General features: G+C 41.6%; 1 protein-coding gene across 2 annotated transcripts in view; it reads right to left on the bottom strand.

Annotated features, from left to right (window-relative positions):
* The window catches only part of LOC139581045 (rho GTPase-activating protein 44-like), a 121,665-nt gene that overhangs the window by 41,561 nt on the left and 63,644 nt on the right, over positions 1-16,460 (bottom strand). The gene's annotated exons all lie outside the window — the stretch shown is intronic.

The raw sequence follows: 16,460 nt of genomic DNA, 5'->3' as shown, positions 1-16,460 counted from the left end.
GTCCAACTAAACGCATACCAGGTGGGATGGCATATCGCTGCAGAATGCTGTGGTAGCCATGCTGATTAAGTGTGCATTGAATTCGAAATAAATCACAGACAGAGTCACCAGCAAAGCACCCCCACACCATCTCCTCCATGATTCACGGTTGGAACATGCAGAGATCATCCGTTCACCGACTCTGCGTCTTACAAAGACACGGCAGTTGGAACCAAAAAATTCAAATTTGGACTTATCAGACCAAAGGACAGATTTCCACCAGTTTAATGTCCATTGCTCGTGTTTCTGGCCCAAGGAAATCTCTTCTTCTTATTGGTGTCCTTTAGTGGTGGTTTCTTTGCCGCAATTCGACCATGAAGGCCTGATTCACACAGTCTCCTCTGAACAGTTGATGTTGAGATGTGTCTTTTACTTGAAATCTGTGAAGCATTCATTTGGGCTGCAATTTCTGAGGTGCATTTAACTCTAATGAACTTATCCTCTGCAGCAGAGGTAACTCTGGGTCTTCCTTTCCTGTGGCGGTCGTCATGAGAGCCAGTTTCATCATAGCGCTTGATGGTTTTTGCGACTGCACTTGAAGAAACTTTAAAAGTTCTTGAAATGTTCTGGATTGACTGACCTTCATGTCTTAAAGTAATGACGGACTTTTGTTTCTCTTTGCTTATTTGAGCTGTTCTTGCCATAATATGGACTTGGTCTTTTACCAAATAGTGCTGTCTTCTGTATCCCCCTACATTGTCACAACACAACTGATTGGCTCAAACGCATTAAGGAAAGAAATTCCACAAATTCACTTTTAACAAGGCACACCTGTTAATTGAAATGCATTCCACCTCATGAAGCTGGTTGAGAGAATGACAAGAGTGTGCAAAGCTGTCATCAAGGCAAAGGGTGGCTACTTTGAAGAATCTCAAATATAAAATATATTTTGATTTGTTTCACACTTCTTGGTTACTACATGATTCCATATGTGTTATTTCATAGTTTTGATGTCATCACTATTATTCTGCAATGTAGAAAATAGTAAAAATAAAGAAAAACCCTTGAATGAGTAGGTGGGTCCAAACTTTTTACTGGTACTGTATATACAATGCATTCGGAAAGTATTCAGACATCTTCACTTTACTTATGTAAATACATTTATTTAAAATAAAAAAAATCTAAAAACCTGTTTTTGCTTTGTCATAATGGGATGTTGTCAAATCAAACACTATTTGTCACATGCTCTGAATACAACAGGTGTAGTAGACCTTACCGTGAAATGCTTACTTACAAGCCCTTAACCAACAATGCAGTTCAAGAAAGAGTTAAGAAATATTTACTTAATAAACTAAAGTCAAAATAGTACAAGAAAATGAAAAAGTAACACAATAAAAATAACTACTTTTTGAGGATCTGGGGACCAATGCCAAATCTTTTCAGTCTCCTGAGGGGGAAAGGGTATTGTCGTGCCCTCTTCACGACTGTTTGGTGTGTTTGGACCATGATAGTTCGTTGGTGATGTGGACACCAAGGAACTTGATTTTTATTTTATTTTATTTCATACATTTTAGAATAAGACTATAACGTAACACAATATGGAAAAAGTCAAGGGGTCTGAATACTTTCCGCACTGTATATATATATATATATTACTTTATTTGTTATTATATAAGGCAATTTTTAGCTCTAGATTGCAGGAAATGTCAATTACAGGTGTTTAAAAAAAACTGGAATACTGTACAGTTAAAGCGCTGCATCAGGGCGTCAGTCAGCTAGATCTGAATAGGTTCCATTACAGCAGTCAGGGACTAGCATCAAACACTGAACACTGCAGCAGTTTCTGACGTCACTGCTGGAATTTCTTATGGAGGAGAGAGAGAGAGAGAGAGGGAGGGATGGTGTCAGGGATAGGGCCATTGGCTGAGAGAAATGGGGATTAATGCAAAATGTGTAAAAGGGTGAAGAAAGATGTGCAGAACTGCAGTTGATGTATCTTTAACCTGAAAACAACTCTTTCATGGTAATAGACTGATTGAGAAAAATTATGAGAGAGAGAGATGGGTCTAGGGTTGAATATTTACCCGTTATTTTACAAAATGTTCCATCCCGAGAATAAATCACTTTTCTCCTGGGTAACCCGATATTTCCCGCCAAAACCGGAAGTGTCATTCAAAAGCGTTATAAAGCATATAAATGTCTGGATTTGATTATAGCTTTGATCAGCATTACAATTCAAACCCGATGCTACCTGAGCCTGATAAGCCATATATTAAATACATTAACGACATTTATTGAGCCCAAGCCCAAATGATTGTGCCGTTATCCGTTATGATATAGACTACTGCACTTTACGCACAACAGAAAAAAATAAAAGCCCATAGATGTAGCTAGCTATATATTATCTCTAGGGTGAATAAATTAAACTAGCTCCAGTGGGCTAATCCTTTTGAGTGTTAACTGTATTACTGTACTGTACTGAATTATACTGTATTATATGGACTGGAATTAAGCACATCGTTCAAACCATGATAAAGCAGAAGAGAACGTGCGATTCTGGTGCAGCACATTCGGCCTACAAAGTTAAAAGTATAGGATAGTGAATTTTATTTTAATTTAGAAATATAATAGGGCCTATTTATATAATTAGCAGGCTGACGCATATATACCTTCCATAATATTTCCGCTAATGTTATTAGCCTACCTCATCGTTCTCTCTCTATTGTTGCTTCATTCCTTCCTTGCTTTCAACAGTTAAATTAAATGAGTTTCGTTGACTTTATCTTAATCACTCTAATGACATCCTTGAATAACATAGGACTAGAATTAGATGCAGAAGGCATTCCCTTCTCTTCACGAAGATTGAATGTTTATGGGTCTGAATAAAGAACTGCTATAGAATGTTCAAGACTGGCATTTTCCCTTTATTCAGAATACAACCTCTCACGTTCGGGTATTTAAAAATGAAATAATCTCCAAAATATCGCTATTTTTAAAACAAGCCATAGAAATGTTGCTGCAATTTCGGTATAATCCAGCAGAAAAGACAGAACAAATAATACAATAGATATTGTGGTTAAACTCAAATATACTAATTGATAAAAAATCAAAAAAAATCAATGTTATACTCTTTGTAAATTATATCATAAATAGGACTGGTGGAACTACAGTATGTCACACATGCAGCTAACAAAAATATATGGAAAAGTCTGCTCTACTCAAAATTACAATTACCGCAAAAACGGAAGAGGCAAGTGTAAGTGGGAAAAAGTAAAGATATTGTCTGTATTTAATGTATCTTTATTTAACTGATCCATTTTTTAAAAGTGGCCAGTGATTGGGTCTCAATGTAGGAAGCAGCCCCTCCTTGAGTTAGTGATTGCTGTTTAGCAGTCTGATGGCCTTGAGATAGAAGCTGTTTTTCAGTCTCTCGGTCCCAGCTTTGATGCACCTGTACTGACCTCACCTTCTGGATGGTAGCAGTGCGAACAGACAGTGGCTCGGGTGGTTGTTGTCCTTGATGGTCGTTTTGGCCTTCCTGTGACATCGGGTGCTGTAGGTGTCCTGGAGGGCAGGTATTTTGCCCCCTGTGATGCGTTGTGCAGACCGCACCACCCTCTGGAGAGCCTTGTGGTTGAGGGCGGTGCAGTTGTGGTTGAGGGCCGTACCAGACTGTGATACAGCCCGACAGGATGCTCTCGATTGTGCATCTGTAAAAGTTTGTCAGGGTTTTGGGTGACAAGCCAAATTTCTTCAGCCTCCTGAGGTTGAAGAGGTGCTATTGCGCCTTCTTCACCACACTGTCTGTGTGGGTGGACCATTTCAGTTTATCTGTGATGTGTACCCTGAGGAACTTAAAACTTTCCACCTTCTCCACTGCTGTCCTTCGATGTGGATAGGGGGATGCTCTCTCTGCTGTTTCCTGAAGTCCACAATCATCTCCTTTGTTTTGTTGACGTTGAGTGAGAGGTTGTTTTCCTGACACCATACTCCGAGTGCCCTCACCTCCTCCCTGTAGGCTGTCTCCTCGTTGTTGGTAATCAAGCCCACTACTGTCGCGTCGTCTGCAAACTTGATGATTGAGTTGGAGGCGTGCATGGCCACGCAGTCTTGGGTGAACAGGGAGTACAAGAGGGGGCTGAGCACGCACCCTTGTGGGGCCCCAGTGTTGAGGGTCAGCGAAGTGGAGATGTTGTTTCCTACCTTCACCACCTGGGGGCGGCCTGTCAAAGTCCAGGACCAAATTGCACAGGGCGGGGTTAAGACCCAGGGCCTCCAGCTTGATGATGAGCTTGGAGGGTACTATGGTGTTGAATGCTGAGCTGTAGTCAATGAACAGCATTCTTACATATGTATTCCTCTTGTCCAGATGGGATAGGTCAGTGTGCAGTGTGATGGTGATTGCATCGTCTGTGGACCTGTTAGGGTGGTATGCAAACTGGAGTGGGTCTAGGGTGGCCGGTAAGGTGGAGGTGATATGATCCTTGACTAGTCTCTCAAAGCACTTGATGATGACAGAAGTGAGTGCTATTCCCCATTAGTCATTTAGTTCAGTTATCTTTGCCTTCTTGGGTACAGGAACAATGGTGGCCATCTTGAAGCATGTGGGGACAGCAGACTGGGATAGGGAGCGATTGAATATGTCCATAAACACACCAGCCTGGTCTGCGCATGCTCTGAGGACGCGGCTAGGGATGCTGTCTGGGCCAGCAGGGTTAACACGTTTACAGGGTTAACAGGGTTAACACGTTTAAATGTTTTACTCATGTCGGCCACGGAGAAGGAGGGGGGCACTGTATTATCCTCAAAGCGGGCAAAGAAGGTGTTTAGTTTGTCTGGAAGTGTGACGTCGGTGTCCATGACGTGGCTGGTTTTCTTTTTGTAGTCTGTGATTTCCTGTAGACCCTGCCACATACGTCTCGTGTCTGAGCCGTTGAATTGCGACTCCACTTTGTCCCTGTACCAGCATTTCGCTTGTTTGATTGCCTTGCAGAGGGAATAACTACACTGTTTATATTCAGCCATATTCCCAGACCTCTTTCCATGGTTAAATGCGGTGGTTCGCGCTTTCAGTTTTGCATAAATGCCGCCACCCATCCACGGTTTCTGGTTAGAGTAGGTTTTAGTAGTCACAGAGGGTACAACATCTCCAATGCACTTCCTTATAAACTCACTGACCGAGTCAGTGTATAGATCGATGTTGTTCTCTGAGGCTGACCAGAACAAATCCCAGTCCACGTGGTCAAAACAATCTTGAAGCGTGGATTCCGATTGGTCAGACCAGCGTTGAATAGTTCTAGTCACTGGTACATCCTGTTTGAGTTTCTGCCTATAAGACGGTAGGAGCAAGATGGCGTCGTGGTCGGATTTGCCAAAGGGAGGGCAGGGGAGGGCTTTGTATGTATCACGGAAGACGGAGTAGTATTGATCAAGTGTATTACCCCTGTGAGTACTACAATCGATATGCTGATAGAATTTAGGTAGCCTTGTTCTCAAATTTGCTTTGTTAAAGTCCCCAGCTACAATAAATGCAGCCTCGGGATATATGGTTTCCAGTTTACATAGAATCCATTGAAGTTCCTTGAGGGCCGTTGTGGTGTCTGCTTGAGGGGGAATGTACACAACTGTGACGATAACTGATGAGAATTCTCTTGGGAGGTAATATGGTCGGCATTTGATTGTAAGGAATTCTAGGTTTGGGTGAGCAGAAGGACTTGAGTTCCTATATGTTGTTATGATTACAACATGAGTCATTAATCATGAAGCATACACCCCCACCCTTCCTCTTCCCAGAGTGGTGTTTATTTGTGTCGGCGCGATGCATGGAGAAGGAAAGGTGGCTGAACCGATTCCGACAACATATCCAGAGAGAGCCATGTTACCGTGAAACAGAGGATGTTACAATCTCTGATGTCTCTATGGAAGGCGACCCTTGCTCGAATTTCATCAACCTTGTGGTCAAGAGACTGGATATTGGCGAGTAGTATACTCAGGAGCGGTGGGCGATGTACACGTCTACGGAGGCTGACCAGGAGGCCGCTCCGTCTGCCCTTTCTGCGGCGCCGTTGTTCTGAGTCGGCTTCTGGGATAAGATCCATTGTCCTGGGTGGTGGTCCAAACAGAGGATCCACTTCGGGAAAGTCGTATTCCTGGTCGTAATGTTGGTAAGTTGACATCACTCTTATATCCAATAATTCTTCCAGGCTGTATATAATAAGACTTAAGATTTCCTGGGGTAACAACGTAAGAAATAATACATAAAAAAACGAAATACTGCATAGTCTCCCAAGGACTCGAAGCGAGGCGATCATCTCCATCTCTTGATTGTGTCCGGACAATGTATGTAGTACGTATAAGCTGGAAGTAGGAGCCTAAGTGTTGTTGTTCATTAGTTTACTCCATTTAGGGAAGGGGTGGTAGGGTTAGTGGAAAATAATAAAGGAAAATATATTTTAGATGTGTATATATACAGTAAATAAAATGTTATTTGTCACATGCGCCGAATACAACAAGTTTAGACCTTACAGTGAAATGTTACCTACAAGCCCTTAACCAACAAAGCAGTTTTAAGACAAATAAAGTACATTTTTTTAAATAAGTAAAAAATAGATAAGTAAAACATCTCAAATAAAAGTAACAAATAATTAAATAGCAGCAGAAAAATAACAATAGCGAGGCTATACACACACACACACACACACACACACACACACACACACACACACACACACACACACACACACACACACACACACACACACATACACACACACACACACACACACACACACATTTACAAAAAAAATATGTGAGGGATTGGAAATGATGCAGGCAATTACATTGATGGAAACTACAATCTATCTGCAATATTACAGCTGATCTACCCCTTAAATTGTATTTTTATTTAAATACATAATTATAATAATAACTGCTATAGCCTACTGCCATCGCACGTTCACTCTTCTTTCAAACTACCAGTGAGTTCTATTGGCTGCTGTATTTAACATTCAGGAAAAAATACCTTGTGTCCGTCTTCGAAGTCTATTGGTATAAGACATGCAACAACAAAAAATGATTTCCAGCAAGCCATTCTAGTCTAGGTTTTTCTGCATGGGACTCCAAGAGCTAAGGAGCGTTTTTTTAAGGAGAGGCCAGCGGAGCACATGTGGTTGCATATTGTGCTTATTGTGCATAACACATCATTAATAAGCTAAATAAAAGGCTAATACTGCTAGGACATCTATATATAGGGCTATATATCAATCTAGAACAGGATTATCCATTTTGGATGCAATTTGAATGGAGTTGATGGAGAGAGAGAAAGACTGCGAGAGTGCTCATGCGTGCACAGATTTAAAGTAATGATATTCGAGTGTTGGGCTGTTTTAAAAGTCTGCAGCTGCAATAAAAAATCTAATGATCTTTACAATTAAAAACAAGGTGACCCCTGAAAGCCAGATGGAGATGGGTAACTTAGACACACATTAAGTATTTATATTAGGCTACTGTAGCATGATATTCTACAGCAAAATGTAGGCCTACCTGTCAAAGAAAAAAAAAGTATAATTATGCGCTCCATACTGAGATGGGCTGTCTGTCACCACCCTGAGCGTTGATTCATCATGCAGAGGCCATAGAGAAGCCAGATTTAGACATTGCATATCATTTAACAGTTCCATTTCACGCCATGCTGTTCAAATAAATAATGTATTGTAATTTAACGATTTCTCTCAGTTATTTCAGAAAAAATGAGTGGTTTTGGGCGGCAAATCCCGGTAAATCTCGTTAACTGGGTTCCCGCCATTCAACCCTACATGGGTCCCTGCCCCTCCATCTCTCGTTCAGGCCGTGGACCAGCCACCTTAAATGGCCCTTTAAACACTTCACACACAGAGGATGACTACTCTCATCAAATATTCATTCATCTGCCTAGTACTTCATCTCAATCAGCCTCAAGGACCAAGGAATGTCCTATCATTGGCTACAGTGGCTAAAGGCTACTGATCTTGGATGGTGCTGTTAGTTAGCCCTTTGTGCAGTGCATCCCTATGGGAGGATGCTAAAAGCTAAGTAGCAGCTCTTAATGAATTGACTGAAGCTTGCTAGCGTGGTGTCAGGATCACATCAAATCACTAGTTAATGGCTTTCCTCAGCATTAAATAGGGACCGGTCAGCTATGAATGGGAGATAAATCCAATGTTAACGTTGTTAAGTGCAGGGACCCCTACGGCAGTATGGTGTGTGGGGGGGTTATCCTGGTTTTCTTTATTGCAATTTTAAAAAAATAAGCAGATTAGCACTATGGCGGGATTTAAGGTACTGATTACCTCTAGAGGGGTATGTGTGTGTGTGTAGGATACAGTACGTACAGTAGGTACCGGATAAGGCCCAAGGCCAAGTCAGCCCAACCAGGGCTCCCATAATTCACTTTCCTCTCTGGTCCCTGGTTAGCCTCTGTGGTATGCTCACAGGCACTCCTCTAACCGATTGCCTAATGGACAGAGCAGGGTAATGAGTGTGACAGAACCCACTGAGAAACACATTGATTTAACCTTTATTTAGCCAGCTACAGTTGAAGTCGGAAGTTTACATACACCTTAGCCAAATACATTTAAACTCAGTTTTTCACAATTCCTGACATTTAATCCTAGTAAAAATTCCCTGTCTTAGTTCAGTTAGGAACACCACTTTATTTTAAGAATGTGAAATGTCAGAATAATAGTAGAGACAATTATTTATTTCAGCTTTTATTTCTTTCATCACATTCCCAGTGGGTCAGAAGTTTACATACACTCAATTAGCATTTGGCTGCATTGCCTTTAAATTGTTTAACTTGGGTCAAATGTTTCAGGTAGCCTTCCACAAGCTTCCCACAATAAGCTGGGTGAATTTTGGCCCCTTCCTCCTGACAGAGCTGGTGTAACTGAGCCAGGTTTGTAGGCCTCCTTGCTCTCACACTCTTTTCAGTTCTGCTCACAAATGTTCTATAGGATTGAGCTCAGGGCTTTGTGATGACCACTCCAATACCTTGACTTTGTTGTCCTTAAGCCATTTTGCCACAACTTTGGAAGTATGCTTGGGGTCATTGTCCATTTGGAAGACCCATTTGCGACCAAGCTTTAACTTCCTGACTGATGTCTTGAGATGTTGCTTCAACATATCCACATAATTTTCCTCCCTAATGATGCCATCTATTTTGTGAAGTGCACCAGTCCCTCCTGCAGCAAAGCACCCCAACAACATGATGCTGCCACCCGTGTGCTTCACAGTTGGGATGGTGTTCTTCGGCATGCAAGCTCCCCCTTTTTTCTCCAAACATAACGATGGTCATTAATGCCATCAGATCAAAGCTTTCATCAGACCAGAGGACATTTCTCCAAAAAGCACAATCTTTGTCCCCATGTGCAGTTGCAAGCCATAGTCTGGCTTTTTTATGGCGGTTTTGGAGCAGTGGCTTCTTCCTTGCTGAACGGCCTTTCAGGTTATGTCAATATGGGACTCGTTTTACTGTGGATATAGATACTTTTGTACCTGTTTCCTCCAGCATCTTCACAAGATCCTTTGCTGTTGTTCTGGGTTTGACTTGTCCTTTTCGCACCAAAGTACATTCATCTCTAGGAGACAGAACGCGTCTCCTTTCTGAGCGGTATGACGGCTGCGTGGTCTCATGGTGTTTATACTTGTGTACTCTTGTTTGTACAGATGGACTTGGTACCTTCAGGTCTCTGAAAATCCCTCCCAAGGATGAACCAGACTTGTGGAGGTCTACAATTTTTTCTGAGATCTAAGATGATTTCTTTAGATTTTCCCATGACGTCAAGCAAAGAGGCACTGAGTTTGGAGGTAGGCCTTAAAATACATCCACAGGTACCCCTCCAATTGACTCAAATTATGTCAATTAGCCTATCAGAAGCTTCTAAAGCCATGACATCATTTTCTGGAATTTTCCAAGCTGTTTAAAGGCACAGTCAACTTAGTGTATGTAAACTTCTGACCCACTGGAATTGTGATACAGTGAATTAGAAGTAAAATAATCTGTCTGTAACCAATTGTTGGAAAAATTACTTGTGTCATGCACAAAGTAGATGTTCTAACCAACTTGTCAAAACTATAGTTTGTTAACAAGAAATATGTGGTGGTTGAAAAATGAGTTTAATGACTCCAACCTAAGTGTATGTAAACTTCTGACTTCAACTGTAAGTCACTGGTAACAGACACTTTTACATTAACAACTTGGTTGGTCGAAAGCTGAAGAGTAACATTTTTTGACAATAACAGCACAATTCCAAGAGCAACTCAGGCTGCCACATCACAATAACAAATTGAGAGACAGTTTACAACAGCGTATGGAGTGATTTTCCTATCGAAACGAAAATCAAAATGGGAGGATAGTATTAGCAGTCTCCAAAAACAACTTTCTTTCTCTGGATTCATGGACGCACTGCATGGTCTGATATCACAAGCCACCGCCCTTTTGCTTCATGACATCATGGCATGACTCAACCAATAACAGCCCTGTTTGAGAAGAGTCACATTGGGCCAAATAAAATGGCTCTTCATAACACCATTCAATTACACACTGGATTTCCCCCACCTGCCTGCCACAGGCACAGAGCACTGAATAAAGCGTTAATCATGTCATGTGTGCTCCCTGTGGCTTGAACAAGCAGCAGGCAATGACAAAATCAGTGACTCTGCTAGGCCTAAGGACTGATATAAGAGACAGATAGGCATGCATTTGTTCATGCCTCACACCGGTAAATGTTACCGTAAATGTTATCATGCTGTAGATTTTTAGCCGTGTACCAGTCTGTTTAGCTAACATTCCACTCGGAGTAAAGGAGTGAAATGTTAGCTAAACTGTTATTCACGCTAGTAGATTTGTGTTTCCCCTTGTAACTCTGCTTCTTACGTTAAAGTATGGTCTATTGAGAAGGAGAGCCATTAGTTCAAGGACTCAAGCCTCCCCGAAGAGGGTTCTTCCAGGTGAATTTAGATTACCCAGCATGCTTCACTCTGCAGCAATGGAGGTGGGGTGTGGGGGATGGGTTGCCATGGTAGCACAACGTTCCACAACAGTGGGGGTGGATAAAACTGCAATGTGTAGATGTCGTCTGATGATGAATGCAGTTTTAAAGTAAACAGGAGTGGTTTTTCTAATGGGGGAACACGGTGGTGGTAGAGCTAGATGGAGGCCAAGCATTCATTTGTCAACACCTACTGAGCTGAGATCTGTCACACAAACACACACACACGCACACACACATACAGAACACACACCTGGGTCTGACAACTTGGGTGGAAAATTACTGAGGAAGATATCGAACTATATTGCCACTCCTATTTGCCATCTCTTAAATCTAAGCCTACAGGAAAGCATGCGCCCTCAGGCCTGGAGGGAAAGCAAAAGTAATTCCCCTTCCCAAGAAAAGAAAAACACCCTTTACTGGCTCAAACAGCCAACCAATCCACCTGTTACCAACCCTTAGTAAACTTTGACCAGATAAAATGCTATTTCACAGTAAACAAATTAACAACAGACTTTCAGCACGCTTATAGGGAATTGCATTCAACATGTATGGCACTTACACAAATGACTGATGATCGGCTGAGAGAAATTGATCATAAGATTGTGGGAGCTGTTTTGACATCAGTGCAGCTTTTGACATTATCTATCATAATCTGCTGCTGGAAAAACATATGTGTTATGGCTTTACATCCCCTGCTATATTGTGGATCGAAAGTTACCTGTCTGACAGAACACAGAGGGTGTTCTTTAATGGAAGCCTCTCCAACATAATCCAGGTAGAGTCAAGCATTCCCAAGGGCAGCTGTCCAGGCCTCTTACTTTTTTCAATCTTTACTAATGACCTGCCACTGGCACTGAGTAAAGCCTGTGTGTCTATGTATGCTGATGACTCGACACTGTACACGTCAGCTACCACAGCAAGTGAAATCACTGCAACACTTAACAAAGAGCTGCAGTCAGTTTCAGAATGGGTGGCAAGAAATAAGACAGTCCTAAATGTTTCACAAACTAAAAGCATTGTACTTGGGACAAATCATTCACTAAACCCTAAACCTCAACTAAATATTGTATTGAATAATGTGGAAATTGAGCAAGTTGAGGAGACTAAACTGCTTGGTGTAACCCTGGATTGTAAACTGTCATGGTCAAAACATATTGATGCAACGGTAGCTAAGATCAGGAAAGGTCTGTCCATAATAAAGCGCCCCTCTGCTTTCTTGAGATCGCTATCAACAAAACAAGTACTACAGACCCTAGTTTTGTCACACCTGGACTACTGCCCAGTCATATGGTCAAGTAGCACAAAGACTGATAAAGATATACATTTTAAAATTAAAATATTGTTTGTTTATTTTTGTCCTATCATGATGGAACAGTGCCAACCCAATATCCTAGACACCCACCTGAGCGACCCACCCACAAAGGAGAAGTCCTTATCCATTATAGGCCTACTGCAAGTAGCCTACACAGCCATGACAGAAAGGTGAACGCGGTTAGAGACCCACTAAAGCAGCACCGCCCCCTCAAGAGTCTGAGCCTGCCTGGCAGGGTAGGTCCAAAAGCCATAGCCCCCGGATGGGTGAGCATAATATACAAGGATTTTCTCAAAGCTGCTAATGAGAACCTTGACGACCTCGTACATAGCCGGTGGGAATACAGGTGGAGTACCCCCACTCAGGGCACGGCAGTGCTGGCAACACTGGCTGCAGTAACCCATGGGGAGCAAGTCACAGAATAATGAAATGGTCTGACTGCACAGAGGTGCTTGGGAAGATTGGCCTTAATGGGGGGCCAGCCTGTGTGGGTGTTGGGGGGGAGGGGGGTATTTGAGGTCACTCAGCTAGGACTAGATATTGGTCAATAAAATCTTCCCATTCCTGCTCAATTTGGCATTCCTTCTTAAATAGCCAAACTGTAAACGCATTCACATATCAAGTCTTCTCCTGAGTTGGGCTCGGGGATGGAACAAACGTTGAACATATGAGTTTGTGGTTGTGTGTGTGTGTGTGTGTTCAGTCTGCATGGTCAATGCAGCACAAGCAACAATGTTGATGACAACAATGCTGTTTTCACTTTGCTTCTTCATATAAATCCAGTAGTGTTCTATAATTACACTATTAGTTTGTGTTGCTTACATCTGCAAACAGCTAGTTTCTCTTCTCTTAGCAAGTTGGGCCTAAATCTTGTTAGCCGATAATGCTAATCGCTAGGTAGCTAGCTAATAAATGTACTGAGTCAGAGCAAACATAATTAGTTATACAGCCTGTTATGATCAATGCAGGTGCTGTATTGACCATAATGCCAGTGATGGTGTAGACCTAAATCAGCATGTTGTTTGTGCAACAGTACCTAACCCTAACCCTAAATCAAATGAGTGCAGGAAATGCCGAAATTTATGAAAATGCAAAAAAATATTTTGGGGTTGAAGTTGAATTGAATAGTATAAAACAATCAGAATGGAGAAAGACCCATTGAAATAATTTAGAATGTATGTGTTGCCACCCTGAGGTCATGAACTATTTATAAAGCAAATTTAGAAATGTTATAAGTTAAAAACATAAAATACTGTCAAATACCATCACACCGGCAATTTTCTTTTAAATACCGTGATATGATATTTTGGCCATATCGCCCAGCACTACTTTTATCCAATATAAAAAATACAATTTCAATTTTTGATACATAAGACCGAATCGAGCTGGTCGGTCTCTATTTACAATCTGTAAAGAATTTGAGAATAGGAAGATTCTGATCTTTTATAGCACAGTGGGGAAAAATAGGGCAGCTAGAAATCCCCCCCCCCCCCAAAAAAAAGACAGACATAAGCAAAATACAATTGGCCCAGAACAGAGCAGTACAGCTGGCCCTTAAATATACACGGAGAGACAATATTAATAATATGCATGTCAATCTCTCCTGGCTCAAAGTAGAGGAGAGATTGACTGCATCACTGCTTGTCTTTGTGAGAGGTATTGACATGTTGAAATCACGAGCTGACTGTTTAAGCGATTAGCGCACAGCTCAGACACTCATTCATACCCCACAAAACATGCCACCAGAGGTCTCTTCACAGTCCCCCAGTCCGGAACAGACTACGGGAAAAGCACAGTACTACATAGAGCCATGACTACATGGAACTCTATTCCACATCATGTAACTCAGTCAAGCAGTAAAATCAGATTTAAAAAAAACAAATAAAATGACACCTTATGGAACAGCACAGACTGTGAAGAGAGACACACACACACACACACACACACACACACACACACACACACACACACACACACACACACACACACACACACACACACACACACACACACACACACACACACACACACAGGCACACAGACACGCATGCGCACGAGCATGAGCATGTTAACACAAGCACTCTACATACACATACATTTTAATATTGTTATTTGGCTTTATTATTGATTTTGTATTGTAGATATTTTATGGTAGTGTGTAATAATATGTTGTGTTATGTACTGTTTTATTGTATGTAACTGCGTAATCGTGATTGGACCCCAGGAAGCTAATCTGTATCCAGAATAAAATACAAAATACATCTCTTCACTGCCTTCAAGGTCATGTGCTGCAATGTGTGTATGTGTGTGAGTGGGAGGAATAAAAAATCTTAATTGAGTCTTCATACTTGTACTAGGTGTCTTTGTATGCTGAAATCTAAGTAAATGTAAGTCTGTGTGTGTATGCTGCAGTGTGTGTTAGTGTTAATCTCAGTGGATGTCCTTTGGGCCTGGCTGTACTTTCTATTTCAACAAACACATGACTGGATAAATAATCAGATACATAAACTGCAGGCTGTCACTAGCATATGTCTTCTAAAGTAGTCTGAGACACTGAAAATCCTTTGATAATAACATGGGTCGCTTGGCTGGAAAAAGTCCCTTGCTGCCCTCAAATTTGTGGGATAAGCTTTATAAACAAGACCTCCATTCCAACAGCTACATTTGAAGTCGGAAGTTTACATACACCGTAGCCAAATACATTTGGTCTCAGTTTTTCACAATTCCTGACATTTAATCCTTGTAAAAATTCCCTGTCTTAGGTCAGTTAGGATCACCACTTTATTTTAAGAATGTGAAATGTCAGAATAATAGTAGAGAGAATGATTTATTTCAGCTTCACATTCGCAGTGGGTCAGAAGTTTACATACACTCAATTAGTATTTGGTAGCATTTTAAATTGTTTAACTTGAGTCAAATGTTTCAGGTAGCCTTCCACAAGCTTCCCACAATAAATTGGGTGAATTTGGCCCATTCCTCCTGACAGAGCTGGTGTAACTGAGTCAGGTTTGTAGGCCTCCTTGCTCGCACACGCTTTTTCAGTTCTGCCCACAAATGTTCTATGGGATTGAGGTCAGGGCTTTGTGATGGCCACTCCAATACCTTGACTTTGTTGTCCTTAAGCCATTTTGCCACAACTTTGGAAGTATGCTTGTCCATTTGGAAGACCCATTTGCGACCAAGCTTTAACTTCCTGACTGATGTCTTGAGATGTTGCTTCAATATATCTACATAATTTTCCATCCTCATGATGCCATCTATTTTGTGAAGTGCACCAGTCCCTCCTGCAGCAAAGCACCCCCACAACATGATGCTGCCACCCCCATGCTTCACGGTTGGGATGGTGTTCTTCGGCTTGCAAGCATTCCCCTTTTTTCTCCAAACATAACGATGGTCATTATGGACAAACAGTTCTATTTTTGTTTCATCAGACCAGAGGACATTTCTCCAAAAAGCACAATCTTTGTCCCCATGTGCAGTTGCAAACCGTAGTCTGGCTTTTTTCTGGCGGTTTTGGAGCAGTGGCTTCTTCTTTGCTGAGCAGCCTTTCAGGTTGTCGATATAGGACTTGTTTTACTGTGGATATAGATACTTTTGTACCTGTTTCCTCCAGCATCTTCACAAGGTCCTTTGCTGTTGTTCTGGGTTTGATTTGTACTTTTCGTACCAAAGTACGTTCATCTCTAGGAGACAGAACGCGTCTCCTTCCTGAGCGGTATGCCGGCTGCGTGGTCAAATGGTGTTTATACTTGCGTACTATTGTTTGTATAGATGAATGTGGTACCTTCAGGTGTTTGGAAATTTCTCCCAAGGATGAACCAGACTTGTGGAGGTCTACAATTTTCTTTCTGAGGTCTTGGCTGATTTCTTTTGATTTTCCCATGACGTCAAGCAAAGAGGCACTGAGTTTGAAGGTAGGCCTTGAAATACATCCACAGGTACACCTCCAATTGACTCAAATGATGTCAATTAGCCTATCAGAAGCTTCTAAAGCCACGAGATCATTTTCTGGAATTTTCCAAGCTGTGTAAAGGCACAGTCAACTTAGTGTGTGTATACTTCTGACCCATTGGAATTGTGATACAGTGAAATAATCTGTCTGTAAACACTTTCAAAAAGCTTGACAAACACAAACGGCA

This window comes from Salvelinus alpinus, chromosome 7, assembly GCF_045679555.1.
Source record: "Salvelinus alpinus chromosome 7, SLU_Salpinus.1, whole genome shotgun sequence".
NCBI lineage: Eukaryota > Metazoa > Chordata > Actinopteri > Salmoniformes > Salmonidae > Salvelinus > Salvelinus alpinus.
The sequence above is the reverse complement of the archived record's forward strand: the minus strand, read 5'-3'. Positions and strand labels throughout refer to the sequence as shown.